Genomic DNA, 19,942 nt, shown 5'->3' with positions numbered 1-19,942 from the left:
ATAACGCAATGAAACTGTCTACTAAGACCGGTCTTAGGCTTGCATTTTAGTGGGCCATTGGGCTCATTGCTAGAGGTTGGGATCATGTCGCTCCATTTGAGACACAGAGGTATCATATCAATCCTTCATCATAAGCTACATTATTCTAGGTGTACAAAGCTAAACACCAACATTAATCATACAAGAATATGTTCTCAAGCCATCACACTTGGACAGACCAAGATATCTACCCCGAGATTTCACTTTGCTGCTCATGGCTGGCGTTGTTCATTCACGAATTTCGGTGATAATTCCATTTGGGGGACACGTGATGCTAAAAAAGAATTTTCAGCCTGGGGGTGAAACGGTCAGTTTTTCGCTTGAAACATTTTGCTCCGTCCTCCTCCCCCTTGGAAGTTGCGCCGTGGTCGCCCTCATCGTTCAGAAATTGAGCTAAATCCTAATGAGGGTCTGGATTCCCAATGCTTTATTCACACAGACAGCACTACAGCAGAGTAGGAAAAATCTTTCCACTCGTCTTTCTACCACAGTTTTCTCGCATATCACACAATTCGCAAACGAACGCGCCAAATAACTAGTCATTTCCATGTTCCAAGTATTCGTGAAGTTGCATTGTCTCATTAGGCTCGTGCAGCAGGCACTGGCAGAAGACAACACACAGAATCAAAACTCCAGATTGCCAAGCAAATCTCTAGATTAACCAACAAAATAACACCTCATGTAGGGAATATATATACTTATAAGAATCCAAATACTCATAATTCACAACGCCAGTATGTTACCAAAATAACACAGCAGTTCTTAAACGATGTGATACTCAAGCATTATGGTGCCCCAAAGCGGGCACATCATTTCTTCTTGGCAGCAGCCTTGGCCACCTTGGCACCAGTCGGGTCCTTCTTCTCAACACTCTTGATGACTCCAACAGCAATTGTCTGCCTCATGTCACGGACAGCAAAACGACCAAGAGGAGCTCAGCACCACGGGCTTGGTGGGAATCATTTTCACCATACCAGCATCACCCTTCTTTAAGAACTTGGGCTCCTTCTCGATCTCATTGCCAGATCGTCTGTCAATCTTGGTGAGGAGCTCAGCAAACTTGACAGCAATGTGGGAGGTGTGACAGTCCAGCACTGGCGCATAGCCCTTGCAAATTTGTCCAGGGTGGTTCATAATGATGACATGGGAGGTGAAGCTGGCAGCCTCCTTGGCAGGGTCATCCTTGGAGTTGGAGGCCACGTAACCACGCTTGAAATCATTCACAGCAACGTTCTTCACATGAAAGCCCTCATTAGCACCAGGAAGGGCCTCCTGGAGAGCCTCGTGGTGCATCTCAATAGACTTGACCTCACTAGTCAGGCCGCTAGGACCAAAGGTCACAACCATGCCAGGCTTAAGGACACCAGTTTGGACACAACCAACAGGGACAGTACCAATACCACCAATCTTGTACACATCCTGAACGGGAAGACGCAAGGGCTTGTCCGAGGGTCAAGAGCCTCAAGCAGGGTTGGTCCCTTGTACCAGTCAAGGTTGGTGGACCTCTCAGTCATGTTGTCACCCTCAATACCAGAGATGGGAACGAAAGGAAATTTTTCAGGGTTGTAGCCGACCATCTTGAGGAAGGAAGAGATGCCCTTCACAATTTCATCATAACGGGCCTTCGAGTACCCGGGTGCTGTGGCATCAATCTATAAACCGAACAGCAGCAAAACATTTCAGTTACATGACATAGATAATGTTCAGGGACACAGGCCATAATACAAGGACATGTACAAGGTTAGCATATCCAAGTGACCAATTATGCAGCACATAATGTAAAGACCCCACGAGCATGTGACAAAAATGTTACTTGAAATACGTAATGTCGTAATCAAAATCACAATTAGAACCTTATAACAACCTCATATAAGGCTGCAAGAATCACAATTAGAACCTTAAAACAACCTCATATAAAGCTGCAAGAAAGAAAGTGCCGTCTGCGGACCTTGAGTGTTAGACTCGACCCGACCCCGACCCGCACCCACCCTGAGGCACCCGTCCCCGCCGCCGTCGGCTGCCTCCCCCGCGCTGGCGCCCCCCGCGCCCTCCTCCACCTCCACCTCCCCCTTCCCCTCCCCATCCAACTCCCCTCCCCTCCCCTCCCAAACCCTGGAGCTTCCGTTAAGCCACCCCAGTCCAACCCTAACCCAATGACACCACCGCCGGCGGCGGCGCAGCCGTCTCCCCACCGCCGGCGCACCCCGCCACCTCCTCCCCCTCCACATCCCCTCCCCATCCACCTCCCCTCCGCTCCCCACCCCCGACACTGACCCGTGCATCCGCCGATGCCAGGAGCCCGACCTAGCCGTGCTGCAGCCGACGTCGGGGGTGGTCGTCGCGGGCACTGCTGAGTCCACCATTGTCAGATCCGGCACCGGAGTGCAGCTGCGGACTCCCTCTCCATTCTCGCCATTGCCACCACCGGGCCTCGCCGCCGCGGCGACCATCAGCAGCTGCACCTCCCCGCGCACGCTGCCGACGACGACGCCGTTGTCAGTGCCGTGGGCCCCTCCTCTCCGCCGCCGGGAGCAGACGACGCCGGCGCGACCAGCTCTGCCGTGTCCATGCCACCCCCACGGCCGCGGCCGGATGATGCCACCGCCACCGTTGTAGCACAGCGCGCAGAAGCCGGAGCAGGGGCGAGCGCTGCCCCCGCTGCCTCCGACCTCGACACCTTCCTCAACCACCCGTCCGCCCCCGCTCTGAGCCCGTCGTCCACCCTATCCTGCCAAGCTACCCCCTTCCATCCTAGGGGTAGCGCGGCGGGACACTCCAAGGTTTGTCATTGGGCGGACGACGACCTCCTCAACGACTCTGATGCGGAAGCCATCTCCACAAACCCCTACCTGGGACGCGGTTCGCCGAGAGCCGCAACCGCCGAGGACGTCGACGCTGCCTGTGATGTCCCTGCCGTGCACCCAACCTCTGACGTCGGGCCATGGCGGTGTGGCGGCGGGTCGCTAGGGTGCTGGGCGAAGGCAGGGGAAACACAGTCCGCCACGCCCACAGCTGCTATGCGGCATGCCTGCTCGGCCAGTGGAGGGCCGCATCCTGGCACGCCAGCGCCTCGGACGCCGTGGACGGGTCTCCACCCTGTGGCAAAATTGTCCGAATTAGCACACTTTCAGAGGTGCTCGTCTTCCACAAGACATTAAGCACCCCGAAAGTGAGCTACATCGGACCGTTGTGTCGAGCACACCCCACAGGAGAACTCAAAACAATTCACGATTTACATCCAGGATCTAATAATGAGTATGAGTTTATAATACTTAGTCCATTTCATACAACAAAGAGTTCTTAAAAATTATTTATTACAATATCAGAGTTTAGAGTGTGATAATTAAATTGAGGAATTAAAATGAACATCTAGCCAAAATGATACAAGGATCCATCTGTGCTCACCAGAAGAATCCTCCACACAAGAGTTACTCCTCAAGCTGCACCTGCAACAGGGATAAAATAAATCCTAAGTACACAATGTACTCGCAAGGCTTACCCGACTAGAGGGAATAGTTTCCCGACTCCAAGGGGTATGATAGACAATATAGTTTTATGTTTTCTTTTTATTTACGAAAAGCATTACTAATAGTACGTCCTTAAGATCATGTTTTATTAGCAGTCATGATTACTTCATTAGCTAATCATTCTAAGTACGCACATGTTCTACTTTCAAGCAAGGGTTGAGCAATCAAAACCATTTCACCATCTTTCATCTTCCAGTTCTTACTAGGATGCTAGACCATAGCCAAGTCATACCGTCTCACGGAAATGGCGTTTTGCGAACCAATATATCCCAGCTGGGTACTCCAAAACACATGCCTCGCTTGTACCCCAGGCACAAACAAGACCAACCCATTCCACTCCTGTCGAGAGGTCTAGGTCCCCGTCCAAACTTGGACTCCAAGTCCCCACTCTCGAGACCCGGTCTCAACATGGTGCTTAGACCTCCACCTTTTCCCACCTCCAATCAGTCGGTCCGAAAAGAGCCAGAACCCACGACAAGAATGTAACGAGCCTTCCCGCTCCCATAAGCAGGTATGTGCTCAGGATAATGTCTGTGACCGAACTTCCACCCACAGCAACAGACGGTCCTCAATCGACATGGACAGGAAAAACAATGTAACCAAGTTAAGCCCCGTTGGCCACGGGACACAACTTGTTACACCCATCAATATCCCATGCCATATCACTGCTCGGTCTCCATTTTCTTTTCATCATTTTATTATGAGAGTAATAATAATCACTTATTGTGAGCAACGGCAGGTTACCCACGCTACCGATGACCTAAGCATAGCATCTACTTGAACCTGCACTAGTAGGACTCATAGGGTAAATGCATGTGGTTTCCTTAAAATTCCTGCAACGTAAATGCACAACACATATATATACGGTAAATTATAAAAATAGAGGTTGTGCACCGGGGCTTGCCTTGGACAGGCGCGGTGTTAGCTGAGTCAGTCGGTGGTGGCTCCGGGACTTCCTCCCTCACAAGGATCTTATAACACCCTTGGTGTTACATCCTAAATCATTTACTAAAATATGTCATGAGCATCATGTTTATGTGTTAATGTATGTGACAGAATGTGTAGATAAATTTCTTGTTGAAGGGGACCGTGACGCCTAAGAGGGGGGGGGTGAATTAGGCAACTTAAGAATCTAACTCTAAACTATGGCATCTTTTTCTAATCCTAGCAAAACATATGCAAAAGATAAACTATCTAAATGTGCAACTACAATTTTGCTAGTGTGTTGCTATCTCTACAGCAAAAGGAGCAATATAATCAATGTAAATGCGGAAGCTAAAGAGCAAGGTAGAGATATGAAACTCCCATCGACGACTCCGGTATTTTTACCGAGGTATCAAGAAGCGCGCAAGTTTTACCCTAGTCCTCGTTGGAGCCCCTCGCAAGGGCCAAGCTCCCGGTCGGGTAACTCCGTGGATAGCCTTGGACCTTCCCCACACGCAAGTGGGTCTCCGACGTCCCTTCCGGCAAGCCTCTTCCGGATGCTCCCCGCCATCTTCACTATCAAGCTTTCAGCTGAAACGCCGCGGGCCTTGTTCCCTCCGGTACACGGTGGCGGCCACACCACAAACACGGTTGGTGTGATCTCACAAGACTACAAGCCCCTCCGATGTACAACAATGGTGTGCGCAAGCACCGAGTGGTAAGAGGTATGCAAACCTCACTAAACACTAGGCCTAAACCTAGAGCAAGTGCATAAGCGGTGGTCTAATCAACCTAAGCACTTCGCAAAGCACCTACACTAATCACCTAATGAAACACTAAGCACTATGCAAGTGGAGATCACTAAAATGATGTATCAACACCCTAGATATGTTTCCTTAGCTCCACACATGCCATTTGGCCGGTTGGGGGTTGTATTCATAAGCCCCACTAAGAAAGTAGCCGTTGGGGCTGAAATTCCACTTTTCTGCTACTGACCAGACGCTGGAGTCGTCCTGATCGGACGCGTCCGGTCATCCCGACCATTGGAGCCGCAAACAACTGATCGGACGCTGCCAGCGTCCGGTCACTTGCCACCGGACGCGTCTGGTCGCAAGTTCACCGCTCTGGAACCTCTCTGTACTCGATCGGACGTTACTGTCCTACATCCGGTCGGTTTGCCGCCAGTATCGATCACTTGCTGATTGTGTTGCCGGACTGATGAACAATGCCATCGGTGCGTCCGGTCGATTCACTTGTTCAGCGTCCGGTCGCTGCTGCTGACGCCTGCTGTTGCTGAGCCACTGATCGAAGCGTTCGGTCACTTTCTTCCAGCATCCAGTCCAGCGTCCGGTCTCTTCTATGAGCTCGTTTCTTCGCGATCTTGCGTGTGGCTTGGTTCCTATCTTCATGCTTAGACTTTGCTTGATATTTTGGGTCTTCTCTTGTGCTCCTAAGGTCTTGCTTGAGGTATTGATCATCGGATCATCATGTTGCCTTTTCCAAGTCACGTCTTGCATCCTATTGAACTACAAAACAATCACTTGTAAATTCATTAGATCAATTTGGTTGTGTTGGTCATCAAACACCAAAATTCAAAGTGAATGGGCCTAGGGTCCATTTTCCTTATAATCCCCCCTTTTTTGGTGATTGATGACAACACGACCAAAGCAAGCAAATAATATAATGTTGATTTAAAAAAAACTACTTACTTGCTAGGATGCAATGCAAGGGGCAAGATTATATGATGCTAAAAGATACTACTTGTAAGATTACATAAAAACTCATCTTGCCCTTGCAAATGTCCCCATATGGTATTATGGATTTAAGCCTTGCTTCCTACAAATTATCTCCATTACATAGGCTAATCCATAATCCACTATCCTCCCTTTCTCGGACTATTACTACAAATTAATGCTTGTTTTTGGTCCTCTAAATTCTCCCCCTTTGGAATCAAACACCGAAAAGGAAGACATTAGTAGCACAAGGGAGGGTCAAACTTTGTGATCCTTTGTGTTTAAAGTGGAATAGATCACAAAATTTGACTCTTACATTATATAGACTAAGCTCCCCCTAAATATATGCATACATATGGTGGAAGGCAAAGCATATGCATAATTGGCAAATTATTGCACAAGGGAATTTGATCTATGTGATGCATGGAGAAAGCATATAAATATCAAAATGAAATCAACATGATGATATCGGTTTTAGAAATACCACATGTGGAAACCAATTTGATTTCTACCACTTGCAATCGATGGTGGATATTTGAAGTATGATGCTTAACTCCGGGGACTCCATTTTCCTTGTAATGAGACTACTACACACATGATAAGCTAGAAAAGGTGTTAGTCTCAAAGCATCCAACTTGTAGAGTAACCTCCCCCTAAATTTGAGCACATAAGTATGGAATACTTGTAGGAAACATGCACATTGATTTTAGAATAAAAAATACCACTTGAAAGATGACATCATATGAATGTGAGAGTCATCTTCGAATGCGATATTCGGGAGAAATTATCTACAATTTAGACTTTGGCACATATTAGATGAACAATTGAAGGACAAGCTATGTGCCATGCTCCTAAACAATTTTAAACCATGTAGGATTGCTCCAAGGAATAAGAATGAAACTGAGCAAGCCTACCATATGAAATACCTAGTGTAGCATGACAAAAAAAATATAAGAATGCAAATGCAAACCTAGGCATGAAGAGTAACTAGATGCTAAAAGATACCAATTGAAGTAAATTGAATCTAGTTACCTAACATGGAAAGAAGAATTTGGGTCCATAATATTAACTAACCCACTTGGCAATGATTTTGTCCATCATGATGCACCCCATGAAATGCATCCATACTTTGCCAAGTCTCCAAATTCCCCGAAGTCCATAGGACTTCTCACTTCCCTTTTGGGATCCAAACCTTTTTGGTGCTCTTCATGTTGGAGATGATTTCCTTTGACACCCAAAAGCGTTTGACCCCATTGTTGGCTTTCTTGTTCACCTTGATAGCCACCACCTTGTCATTTTTCTTCTTCTTCAAGAGATAAGGTGTGGAGGCCTTCTTCTCCACCTTGTTGGTGTAGGTGTTGGAAAGCTTGCTTGTTTGCTTTTTCTCTTTCTTCTTTGCTCATCCCTCATTTTTCACCTTGCACTCATAGGACTTGTGACCTTCCTTGTGGCACACGTAGCAAACCATGGTTTGTCCTTCATCAAGCTTCTTCACTCCCTTGACGGCGTTATCTTGATGAAGTTGGGCTTGCTTTGCATTGCCTTTCACTTGAGTCAAGTCCTTGGTGAGGCAAGCTACTTCTTGCTTGAGTTGCTTATTCTCCTTTGCAACCTCTTGTGTGCATGTATCTACAACAACTTTCTCAACACAAACTTGGTTGCACAAAGGTGAGTCTAAACATAAATCATTACAAGAAGTAGATGCATCCTTTTTAGACATCTTAGAACTTTTCCTTTTAGATGTCTTAGTGGGAGTTGTACTAATGGCTTCAAGATTAGCAACTTTATCAGTTAGCTCATCACAATGTTTGCACATGGTTTCCATTTTAGCAAGCAAACTTTTATAAGCATCTTGTGAGCTAGCTAATTTTTCTTTTAATTTCTCATTTTTCTTTACAAGTTGCTCATCATTAATTGTGCATGCATTTGTTGTTGCACTAGCCTCAAGTTGCTCAATTTTAGTAGATAGTTGAACATTAAGATTAGCAAAATTTTCATATTGTTCAAGCAAAGTTTTGTATGCTTCTTGTGAACTATCTAGCTTTTCTTTTATTTTCTCGAGCTTCTTTTGTTGACTAGTGCAAACTTTAGCATAATTAAGGTTTTGTTGCACAATTTCTTCATAAGAAGACATTTCATCATCACTATCACTCTCACTAGAGGATGAGCTTTAGTTACCTCGTGCCATAAGGCACATACGAGAAGATCTTGATGATGAGTGCTTGCACCCTCGCCTCTTGTGATGGTGTTCTTCTTCACTTAAACAATCATCCCATGTTCTTATTGATGTGAGGGCTTGTTTCTTGCATGCCTTCTTCTTTGTCTTGGGTGTGGGCTTATTTGGACAAACTTTCACAAAGTGCCCTATCTCACCGCATCTATAGCATCCTCTCTTTCTTTGCTCATTTCTTTGATTGGTGAAAATGAGATCTTGAATTTGGATGGGCACACCCTTGACATTGAGTTTTTGGATCATCTTCTCCACCTTTTTGATTAGTTTGTTTGATTCTTCATCAAGATCAGAGGTGGAGGAGGAAGATTGATCATCACTTGAATCATCATCATCATCATCATCTTCTTCTTCTTCTTCTTCTTCTTCACTTGAGGAGCTTGAGGTTGAGCTTGTCTCAACTTGCTTGCTCTTCATCTTCTTTTTCTCGCTACATGCGAGAGCTTTGCCTTTGCTTGATGAAGAGGTTTCTTCTTGACCCATCTTACGTGACATTTCAAATGCCACTATCTTTCCAATGGCTATGGCTAGGGTCATGGTGCTCAAGTCCTCCATGTTGTGAAGGATGGTGATGATGCTTGCATATTTCTTTTGTGGTAGCATGGCGATGATCTTCCTCATGATGTCCGCATCATCTAGCTTTGTTAATCCTATAGAATGGAGCTCATTGATAATTAGATTCAAACGAGAATACATATCATGAACAAGCTCATCATCATTCATTTCAAAGGAATCATAATTTTATTTAGCTAGACAATGTTTTTGCTCACGGACATTACTTGTGCCGTCATGGAGCTCTTGGAGTTTTAACCATATTTCATGTGCCATATTTAAAGTGAACACTTGGTTAAACACATCCATGCTAAAATATTCAAACAAACAATTTTTTGCTCTAGCATTGAAATGAATTTCTTTTTCATCACTCTTTGTGGGTTTATCGGGATTCTTAATGGGTTTCATCCTGTCATGAGTGGCTCTCCAAACTCCTAAATCAACCGCCTCAAGGTAGCAAGCCATTCTAGCTCTATAATAAGGGAAGTTAGTGCTGTCAAAGTGTGGAGGCCTAGAGGTATCCATCCCAACCACTCTAAATAGCGTCGGCTCAATGGCGGTTAAGCCAAAGGTCTAAATTGAGCCAACCTGGCTCTGATACCAATTGAAGGGGACCGTGACACCTAAGAGGGGGGGTGAATTAGGCAACTTAAAAATCTAACTCTAAACTATGGCCTCTTTTTCTAACCCTAGCAAAACCTATGCAAAAGATAAACTATCTAAATGTGCAACTACGGTTTTGCTAGTGTGTTGCTATCTCTACCGCAAAAGGAGCAATATAATCAATATAAATGTAGAAGCTAAAGAGCAAGGTAGAGATATGCAAACTCCCATCGATGATTCTGGTATTTTTACCGAGATATCGAGAAGCACGCAAGCTTTCCCCTAGTCCTCGTTGGAGCCCCTCATGAGGAATCCCTCGTAAGGGCCAAGCTCCTGGTCGGGTAACTCCATGGATAGCCTCGGGCCTTCTCAACACACAAGTGGGTCTTCGACGTGCCTTACGGCAAGCCTCTCTCGGATGCTCCCCTCCGTCTTCACTATCAAGCTTCTGACCAAAACGCCGCGGGCCTTGTTCCCTCCAGTACACGGTGGTGGCCACACCACAAACATGGTTGGTGTGATCTCGCAAGACTACAAGCCCCTCTGATGTACAACAATGGTGCACGCAAGCACCGAGTGGTAAGAGGTATGCAAACCTCACTAAACACTAGATCTAAAACTAGAGCAAGCGCATAAGCGGTGGTCTAATCAACCAAAGCACTTCGCAAAGCACCTACGCTAATCACCTAATAAAACACTAAGCACAATATAAGTGGAGATCACTAAAATGGTGTATCAACACCCTAGATATGTTTCCTTAGCTCCACATATGCCATTTGGCCGGTTGGGGGTTGTATTTATAAGCTCCACTGAGAAAGTAGCCGTTAGAGACGAAATCCCGCTTTTCTACTACTGACCGGACGCTAGAGTAGTCCTGATCGGACGCGTCCGGTCGTCCCGACTGTTGGAGCTACGAACAACTGATCGGACGCTGCCAGTGTCCGGTCACTTGCCATTGGACGCATCCGGTCACAAGTTTGCCGCTCTAGAACCTCCCTGTACTCGATCGACACTGCTGTCCTGCGTCCGGTCGGTTTGCCGCCAGCGTCCGTTCACTTACTAAGTGTGTTGCTGGACTGATGAACAATGCCATCGGTGCATCCGGTCGATTCACTTGTTCAGCGTTCATCGCTGCTGCTGATGCCTGCTGCTCCTGAGCCATTGATCGGAGCGTCCGGTCACTTTCTTCCAGTGTCTAGTCCAGCGTCCAGTCTGTTCTGTGAGCTCATTTCTTCATGATCTTGCGTGCGGCTTGGTTCCTATCTTCATGCTTGGACTTTGCTTGATATCTTGGGTCTTCTCTTATGCTCGTAAGGTCTTGCTTGAGGTGTTGATCATCGGATCATCACGTCGCCTTTGTCCAAGTCACGTCTTGTATCCTATTGAACTACAAAACAATCACTTGCAAATTCATTAGTCTAATTTGGTTGTGTTGGTCATCAAACACCAAAATTCAAAGTGAATGGGCCTAGGGTCCATTTTCCTTACACTTGTAACTTAAAATGATCAATAAAAATGTTAAACAAAAGTTGATTCAATAGTTCAGATATATCAAGTAGGGTTTAAAACTAATTTTTAAGCGAAAATACTATAGAACATGTGTATGATACTTAAATAAAGTTTGAAGTACAAACTTTGTAGATGACAGTGAAATACTTGTTGTCAAAAAATGATATTACTAGCTAATATTTCTACTAGCCTAGAAATTGCAAATTGAAATCAAGTTCAACTCAAAACTTAGAAAATTTCCAAGTCTGTCAACAGCTAGACATTGCTATGTTTAGCAAATTATTTTGAGAGATTGGGTTAAGGGGTGGTATAGTGTTATAGCTCGATTTGGTAGTCTCATATGCCATCTTGAGCATGGTGAAGATGGTTTGGCTCCTGAAGCAATCATTTAGTCATTTTGGGTGCTTTAAAATTCGTGCACGGCATAGCCTCGGGATGGTAGGTGCCGTGCACGTGGTCACCGCTCGGCCTCCCTGCACCACGCACATGGCCACGTCCCACGTGGTCAATGTGTGCCGCCGCGCTAGGTCGGTCGGGTCGTCTGGGTTTGGCCTAGGCTAGCCACAGCGAGCCGCTGACCCCGCGCCCTACTGCTCAGCCTTGTGTTGTCGCCATTGGTGCCTCCATGGTCACGCTGCGCTGCTATGGCCTCGCCGCACTACCGACCAGTCTCGCACCGCGACGCTACCACTGCCGTCGCATTGTCATCGCATCCACGCCTATTCGCTATACCCCCTGCGCCGCTGTCGGCCTAGTTCAAGGCCACCACTAGCGCATGCACGTGGCTGAGCCACCGTCGCCTTGTCATTTAAGACACTGTGGCCACGTGGGCCACGCCGGTCGGACATGTGCACGACTTGCCTATAGCACCTGCGTGTGGGTGTCCTGATCGCATCGCTCGCGTCCTGCCAACACGAGGATGAGCCGAGCCACCTGCCACGCCCGATCTCTCTCTTTCTCTCTTTCTCCCTCTATTGTCGCCGTCGAGCGCGCCATTAAATTTGTCAGGGAGAGATCACCTCAAGTCGATTCGTCATGTTGTTGGCTCCATCACATAGCTACCTAGCTACCCATCCCCACCCTGCCTTGAATGGCGCCCTATTGAGCTTCAATTTTGGAGCTTTTCCCCGCCATCGTGCCGATAAGTCCGAGTCCGCCCATCATCGAGGGCAGCTCTCATCTGACCACCTCGGGCCAAATTGGCCGCACCAATAGACTCACCTCGAACCCCTCCTTGCTATGCGCACCTGAGCCATACCCCTACCACTGTCCCAACATTGCTAACGCAGTCGTGTCCACCGTGGCTTGTCACCGAGCTCACCACACGTATGTGGCCAGCCTTGCTCGGGGCGTCTCTGGCCAAACCATCACCTCGGCTAGGTCCTTGGTGAGTCATTGCTGCTCACCCGCTACCTCTACTACTCCCTTAGCACCATGGCTCAACGGAACATTATTGTCGCCACCACAGGTTGTTTGTCGACGTGGAGTGGTCACCCTGCTTTGTCTCTAGTCTCTGAATCACCGCCCATTGTTGCGCATTGTCCCGTAGGTGAGCATAGGTCCTATAGATGGGTCGAGGGGATCCCCAGTTGGTCGGCGTAGCGGCCTAGTGCCGATCAATGCCGCATCGGCTAGCGTGGAGGCATCGGGGACCTCTCCGATGTGAAGACGGGTTAATACGAGGGTCTTCTTGCATAAACGTTGTCTGTAGAAATAGTATGCATAGTTGTCGTGTTAATAGAGGATAGCGCGGGGGCGTTTCTACAAAAGCGCCGATGCACGCGAGCTTCCTTGCCGCGTGCAGCCTCACGTGCGTGGGCCGATGTCATGTGGGCTGCGCGGGAGATTTCATTTTTCTTTTTCATAAGGGATTAGAAATGATTTTCTAATTTAATTTTGAGCTGATCTTTGGTAAATCATATAAAATCATGTAGATATCCAAAAATTGTAAAACAAATTTTGTTAGATTCCTAAAATCGTGCTCTATCTATTGGTGTATTTAGTTCATAAATGTACATGTTGATACCAGGAGCTATTAAATCATTTGAAAATGTTTAATATTGTTAGGAGAATTATTGTAGATTTTTTTGTGGTAAATTGGTGAGAGCTTTAATCCTAAAATTTTTATGGTAGCTTCATTGTATTATTATGTGCTCGCTGTAATTTTTGTAGCTTTAGAATAGACTAAGCATTAGGGTAGTTAAATGCTCTTTGTTTCAATATACATCGAATCATTAGTAGAAATAAAGATATATCCTTCATTTATAAAGCTAGGTGTTTGTTAATTGAACCCAACACTTTGCTTGATGAAGATGATAGTTAGCTTAGTATCTTAGTCATTAGAGCTAGCTTAGTAGCTTGGTATGCGTATTTTTATTTTAAGAGTTGTTGTTGCATAAATGTTAAGTGTTGCATTATCATCGCATGCATGTAGAGAACGAGTTGGATGAGATCGTGACCACCGGTGATCATGAGTTCAAGGAGATCATCGAGGAGTACGAGGAGGAGATCCTCATGTAGGAGGAGGTCCTAGAGCCACCATTGACTGTCTCAGCTGACACCACATCTGCCCAAGGCAAGCCCTGGTGCATAACCCTTATTTTTTATAATCACTGAATATATATATATATGATGTGCATTTATGTTATAGGAATTTTATGAAAACCACATGCATAAATATACCTATCCTAAGAGTCTTACTAGTGTAGGTTCGAGTAGATGTTATGCTTAGGTTTTCGGTAGCATGAGTAACCTGCCGTTACTCACAATAGGTGATTATTATAATTACTCTCATGATAAAATGATGAAAGGAAAAATGGAGACAGGGCAGGGATATGGTATGGGTATTGGTGGGTGTAACATGTTGTGTCCCACGGCCAACGAGGCTTAGCTTGGTTACACTATTTTCTCTGTTCGTGTCGATTAAGGACCATCCGTTGCTGTGGATGGTAGTCAGGTCATAGAGTTATTATCCTAAGCGCATACTTGCTTATGAGAGCGGGAAGGCTCATTATGCTCTTGTCGTGGGTTCTGGCTCTTTCTGGACCGACTAATTGAAGGTGGGGAAAGGTGAAGGTCTAAGCACCATACTAAGACTGGGTCTCAAGTGTGGGGGCTTAGAGTCCAAGTTTAGACGGGGACCTAGACCCCGTGACAGGAGTGGAATGGGTTTGTCTTGTTTGTGCCTAGGGTACAAATGTGACATGTGTTTTAGGGTATCCAGCTAAGATACATTGGTTTGCGAATCACCATTTTCATGAGATGGTACGACTTGGCTATGGTCTAGCACCATAGTAAGAACTGGATGATGAAAGATGGTGAAATGGTTCTGATTGCTTAACCCTTGCTTGAAAAGTAGAACATGTGCTTACCTAAAATGGTTAGCTAATGAAGTAATCATGACTACCAATAAAACTTGATTGTAAGGATGAACTATTAGTAATGTTTTTCACAAACAAAAAGAAAACAGTAAATTCATATTGCTTATCATATCCTAGAGAGTCGAAAAACTATTTCCATTAGTCGGGCAAGTCTTGCGAGTATATTATGTACTCAGGGTTTATTTTACCCCTATTGTAGGTGCAGCTTGAGGAGTAGCTCTTGTGTGAAGGATTTTTCTGATGGGCACAGACGGATCCTTGTATTATTTCCTCTAGTTGCTTATTTTCATTCTATTGTTTAATTATCGTCCTCTAAACTCTGGTATTGTAATAAATAATTTCTAAAAACTCTTGTTATATGAATTGGACTAAGTATTGTAAGCTCGTACTCATTATTGGATTCTGGATATAAAACGTGGATTATTTCGAGTTCTCCCTTGGGGTGTGCTCGATGGAACAGTCCAAGGCAGCTCACTTTTGAGGTGCTTAGTGTCTAGTGAAAGATGAGTGGCTCCGGAAGCATGTTATTTCGTGCGGTTCTACCATAGATCTCCTACACCTATTCCTCGACGATCTCCTCGAACTCGGGATCGTCGGTGGTCACTATTTGTAGTAACTCATTCTCTACATGCATACGATGATAATCCAACAACTTAGGATTTAGGCAATAGCAATTCTTAAAATAAGAATGCGCATACCAAGCTACTAAGCTAGCTCTAATGACTAAGATACTAAGCTAACTATCATCTTCATCAAGTAAAGTGTTGGGTTCAACTAACAAACACTCAATTTTGTAATTTAAGGGTATATCTTTATTTCTACTAATGATTTAATGTATATTGAAACAAAGAGCATTTAACTACCCTAATGCTTAGTCTATTCTAAGGCTACAAAAATTACAATGAGTACATAATAATACAATGAAGCTACTATAAAAATTCTAGGACTAAAGCTATCACCAATTTATCACAAAAATTCCTACAATGATTAATTTAATAATATGAAGCATTCTCAAACGATTTAATAGCTCCTAGTATTAACATGTATATATATAAACTAATTATACCAATAGATAGATCATAATTTTAGGAATCTAATAAAATTTGTTTCACAATTTTTAGTCACCTACACGATTTTATATTAATCACCAAAGATCAGCTTAGAAATTAAATTAGAAAACCATTACTAATTTCCTAGGAAAAAGAAAAGTGAATCCTTCGTGCGGCCCACAACGCGTGTCCCATGAGACCTGGCCCACGCGAGTGCTGGCCCGTGCGCGAGACAGCCCACGGCGGGGGAGTTCGCACGCGCTGGCGTTTTTGCAAAAGAGTCCCAGTTTTCTTCTAAATCACACCTAAGCCCTAATACTATTTCCTCCTCTCTCAAATCTTCTCACTTAACCCCCTAAATTTCCTAGAATCCCCCTGCGCACATCCCCGATGACTCAGCACACAACGGCGCGACGGCGGTGACACAACACAGTCGCGGCAGCCACCTAGGACCTACACCGCCCACCTAATGGGTCGGTCACCATCTCCGACCCAAGCGGCTACACTAAGTGGCAGTGCAGGGTGACATGACTTGCTGGGGAAGGCTGCAGCAGCGCGTGGCCTTCCATGACGGTGGTGCCACTGTTCCGATGAGCTGATGCAGCTACAAACCTAATTGGTTAGCGCGAGAGCATCATGAGGCTACCGTGGACCTGGCCGAAGTGACGATTGGAGCGGAGGACGGCGGTGGAGGGCTGGCCATGTACGGTCGAGCCATGCGGCGGCACACCGCAGTGGCATGGTCACGTCAGCGACGACGGTGAGGCGGTTGAGGTTTGGCTAAGGCACGCAGGGCGAAGAGGGGATGGAATTGAAGCTAGCGGTGCATAGTAATCGGCTCACAGTGGACTAAGGGAGGGCTGCCCTCAGCCATGGCCGAGCACGGCTTTATCGGCATGGCGGCAGGGAAAGCTCCAAACTGGAGCTTGGCCATGCATGCTTCGAGGCTGGGTGGGGTCGAGCAGCGAGAGGACTTGATGATGAAGCCATGGATGCGCTGAATTGAATTGAGGTGATTGATCGATGTCTAATTTTATAGGGCGGCTCAACGGTGGCAGCAGAGGGAGAGAGAGATGGGGCATAGTAGGTGGGCTCAGCTCGGCCTCGCCTTGGCGGCAAGCGGTCAGCCAGACTCAAGGCAGTGTCTATGCACTCACTATGTGACAACGCGGCTAGACCATGTGCGTGTGTAGAGAGGCGGGTGGGGGCACGGCCTGCGCGGCCACAACGCCATTAAGGCGAGGCAATGGCGCAGCTGAGACAGCCCACATGCGTGCGGTGGCAAAGCGAGCAGCAGCATTGTAGCATGGCGTCACGGTGGCAGTAGCATCACGCGATAGCGCAGTGACCCGTAGTTCCAGGCCGCAACCAGGCCACGGACAAGCCAAAGGCGGCCTCGGCCAGCTGAGCGCAGGGCGAGCCAGCATGGCAACGTCACGCCCCCAGGATGTGGTGACCGCGCTCACCCGGCCCACCAGCCCGAGAACGTGTCGTGCACGAATTTTAAAGCATCTATAAAAACTAAACGGTTGCTCTAGGGACCAAACCACATTCACCATGCTCAAGAGGGCTTATCTGGTTATCAACTCGAGCTAAAACATGACACCACTTCTTAACTCGATTTCACAAAATAAATTTCTAAACATGGCATTGTCGTGCTGCCTATATACTTAAAAATCTTCTGTCTTTGAGCTGAACTTTGATTCCAAGTTCCATTCCTAGGCTACTAGAAACATTAGTTAGCAATGTTATTTTTCTACAGCAAGGATTTCATTGTCATCTACAAAGTTCATATTCCAAACTTTATTTAAGTGCCACATATATTTTCTATAGCATTTTTGTTCAATAAAAATTGGTTTTAAACCCTACTTGATATACATGAGTTATGGAATAGCTTCTCATTTAACATTTTTATTGATCATCTTAAGTTACAAAAATTTTATCCACACATTCCGTCACATGCATTCTCACATAAATATGATGCTCATGACATGGTTTGGTAATTTGTTTAGAGCGTAACATTGAGGGTGTTACACACCCCCAACGCCGATGGGTGGCGGGAGATCTTCCACCGGCAGGAGATGCGACCGGCGGCCACCTCGGCTAAGCCACGAGGGCCAGCAAGCGGAGGCCAGCTAGTGAGTCGTCGACCAGTGAGGCGCATCCCGACAGATCTTCATGGCAAGTGCCTCAATTGCCTCTCCATCGTGCATCGGGTGGCAATATGCAAACTGCCCCAATGATGTCTGCGGTGTAGGGGATTTCGACACATTGCGCGCGACTACTAACAGCCAAGGCGTTTGGGCTCTTGGAGCTCGAGCGATGCAAGAGCCATGGGTTGCCAGCTACAATGCCCTCTTTGTGGCACACGTAACGCCTGCTCCGCTGGGCCGGCGGACCATGGTGGCTCGTAGAACTCTAGTGGGGTCAAGTCGAGCAATGCCGTTCCTGCCACCGGTGGTCGCCGGCGCTGAAGACTGAGACGTAACAGGGGCGGTCAGCAGGGGCTGCACAGGCAGTACCAGCCTTCACCTTGGTCACTGCTGAAGCTTAGCCTAGGCACGCTGAGCTATCCAGCGAGACGGGCATTGTCCAGCCTGACCCTCTGACGCTAATGATGTACCCAGATGCCATGCATGGTCGCGACATCAAGGAGGACCCGATGTTGGAGGAGTTCACAGCCTCGCTCACCAGCAGTTGGATCATCATGTGGCCATCTCTTGAACGCCTGGTGTCACCTCCGGTGGCCCCCCAACTCCAAGATGAGGCCCCAACAGGGACGGCCCCCTAGCTGGAGGATGAGGACCCGGCGGCAGTGGTCTCCTATGCGTTGCGGACACCACCGCCATGCCCCATTCACTGGGCAATGGACTCACCGCCAGTGGATACCCACCGGACCGAGGACAACGACGACTCCGCCAAACGCCGCCTCAATAGCTTCATCAACAAAGTGACGCGTAAGAGGGACTCCACTGATTCGTGAGCCTCCAAAGCAGCCTCCTGCTAAGCCAGTGGTGCCGTGGCAGAGCATGCGATTGGTGGCTCAGCCCCTCTCTCGAGTACCAGCTTCCGAGCGATGTGAGGTGCTGATCATGCAGCGTATGGGATTCACCAAGGGTCCATCAGCGCCATCCGCGTCGGAGCTGGAGGCCTATGACAAGCTCTTCGGCGGCGACCTGGCTGCGTCCGAAGCCGAAGCGCTGGACGAGCTCTTCCCGGTTGTTCGGTCCAGGCAGCTGCGAAGACGCAAGGCGACCTCTTAGGTCGCACCGTTGTGTCAGTATTGGTTGTTTTTTTTAATATAATATCAAATCTAGAGGTATCTTGCTAGGATGTCCAGCTGCAGCTATGTTAGGTTGATCTCCTTCGGCGCTCGATACAAGCGCGTTGTATGTTTGTCTAAACTCTTCTACTTAATACAATGATACACAAAGTTTTTGCGTATTCGAGAAAAAAATAAGGCTGCAAATTTATGGAGTACTGTCATTCATAAATTGTATGAAACAGATGGTTATTATCAAAGCAATTTGCATTTATTGCAACTTAAACAAATACCAACCAATCAGATAAAGAGGATCACAGAAAGGATTATGTTATACAGCTATATTAATAGGATTGATCAGCATGCATATTTAAAAGGGCCCTAGCTTGTGAACCATACATTTAAAATGAGTTGCTGGAATTATACCTTGTTGCAGCAGCAAATCATCTGCTTCACTGCAAGAGTGAAAGCAATGAGAGCATGCTCGTAGGTCTGGCCATCCTTGGAGGTACCAGCTTCATAAGGATGCCACAGTCAGCCTGGGAGGCACCGGTGATCATGTTCTTGATGAAGTCACGATGTCCAGGGGCATCAATGACAGTGCAGTAGTACTTGCTGGTCTCGAACTTCGACAAGGTGATATATACAATAGCAAGCAATATCACAATTGATTAATAACAAATACAATTGGCCTTTTTGGCCAGACGCAAAAGTAGCGATGAACAAGGATGATAGATCAATTAAGCAATTGGTTTGAGCAAAAATATTTGGCTACACAAAAAGTGTGTTGACACAAATATTGGTCTCAGCCCTGGAGTGCTAGAGCACATGGATTGCCACTAGATCGAGACGACGCAATCCTGCAAAAATTGGCGTAGCTGGTTTCAGGAATTGGTCTGAATAGTTTCCTAGTTTTGTCTAGAAAAATGGGTAACTAACACACTTGCGGTGGTGGAAAATGGTTAGGTTTACGAGCAAATCAGCAAATGATAACTATTGTGCTTGTGTGACGAGAAACGGATAAACTAGCAAAGGAACCATTCAAACTCTCTTCCAGGATGGACCCCATTAGGCGTGGACGTCGGCGAGTTTAGGGCTTGATAACAAGCAAACTCGGCTAGTTATGGCCTGACT

General features: G+C 46.6%; 1 pseudogene; it reads right to left on the bottom strand.

The window, feature by feature from the left end:
- Window positions 1-848: 848 nt before the first annotated feature.
- Window positions 849-19,437, bottom strand: LOC136513311 (elongation factor 1-alpha-like; annotated as a pseudogene).
- Window positions 19,438-19,942: the final 505 nt, after the last annotated feature.

The sequence above is a fragment of the Miscanthus floridulus genome, chromosome 16, assembly GCF_019320115.1.
Source record: "Miscanthus floridulus cultivar M001 chromosome 16, ASM1932011v1, whole genome shotgun sequence".
NCBI lineage: Eukaryota > Viridiplantae > Streptophyta > Magnoliopsida > Poales > Poaceae > Miscanthus > Miscanthus floridulus.
This window is presented reverse-complemented; position numbering and strand designations above follow the sequence as displayed.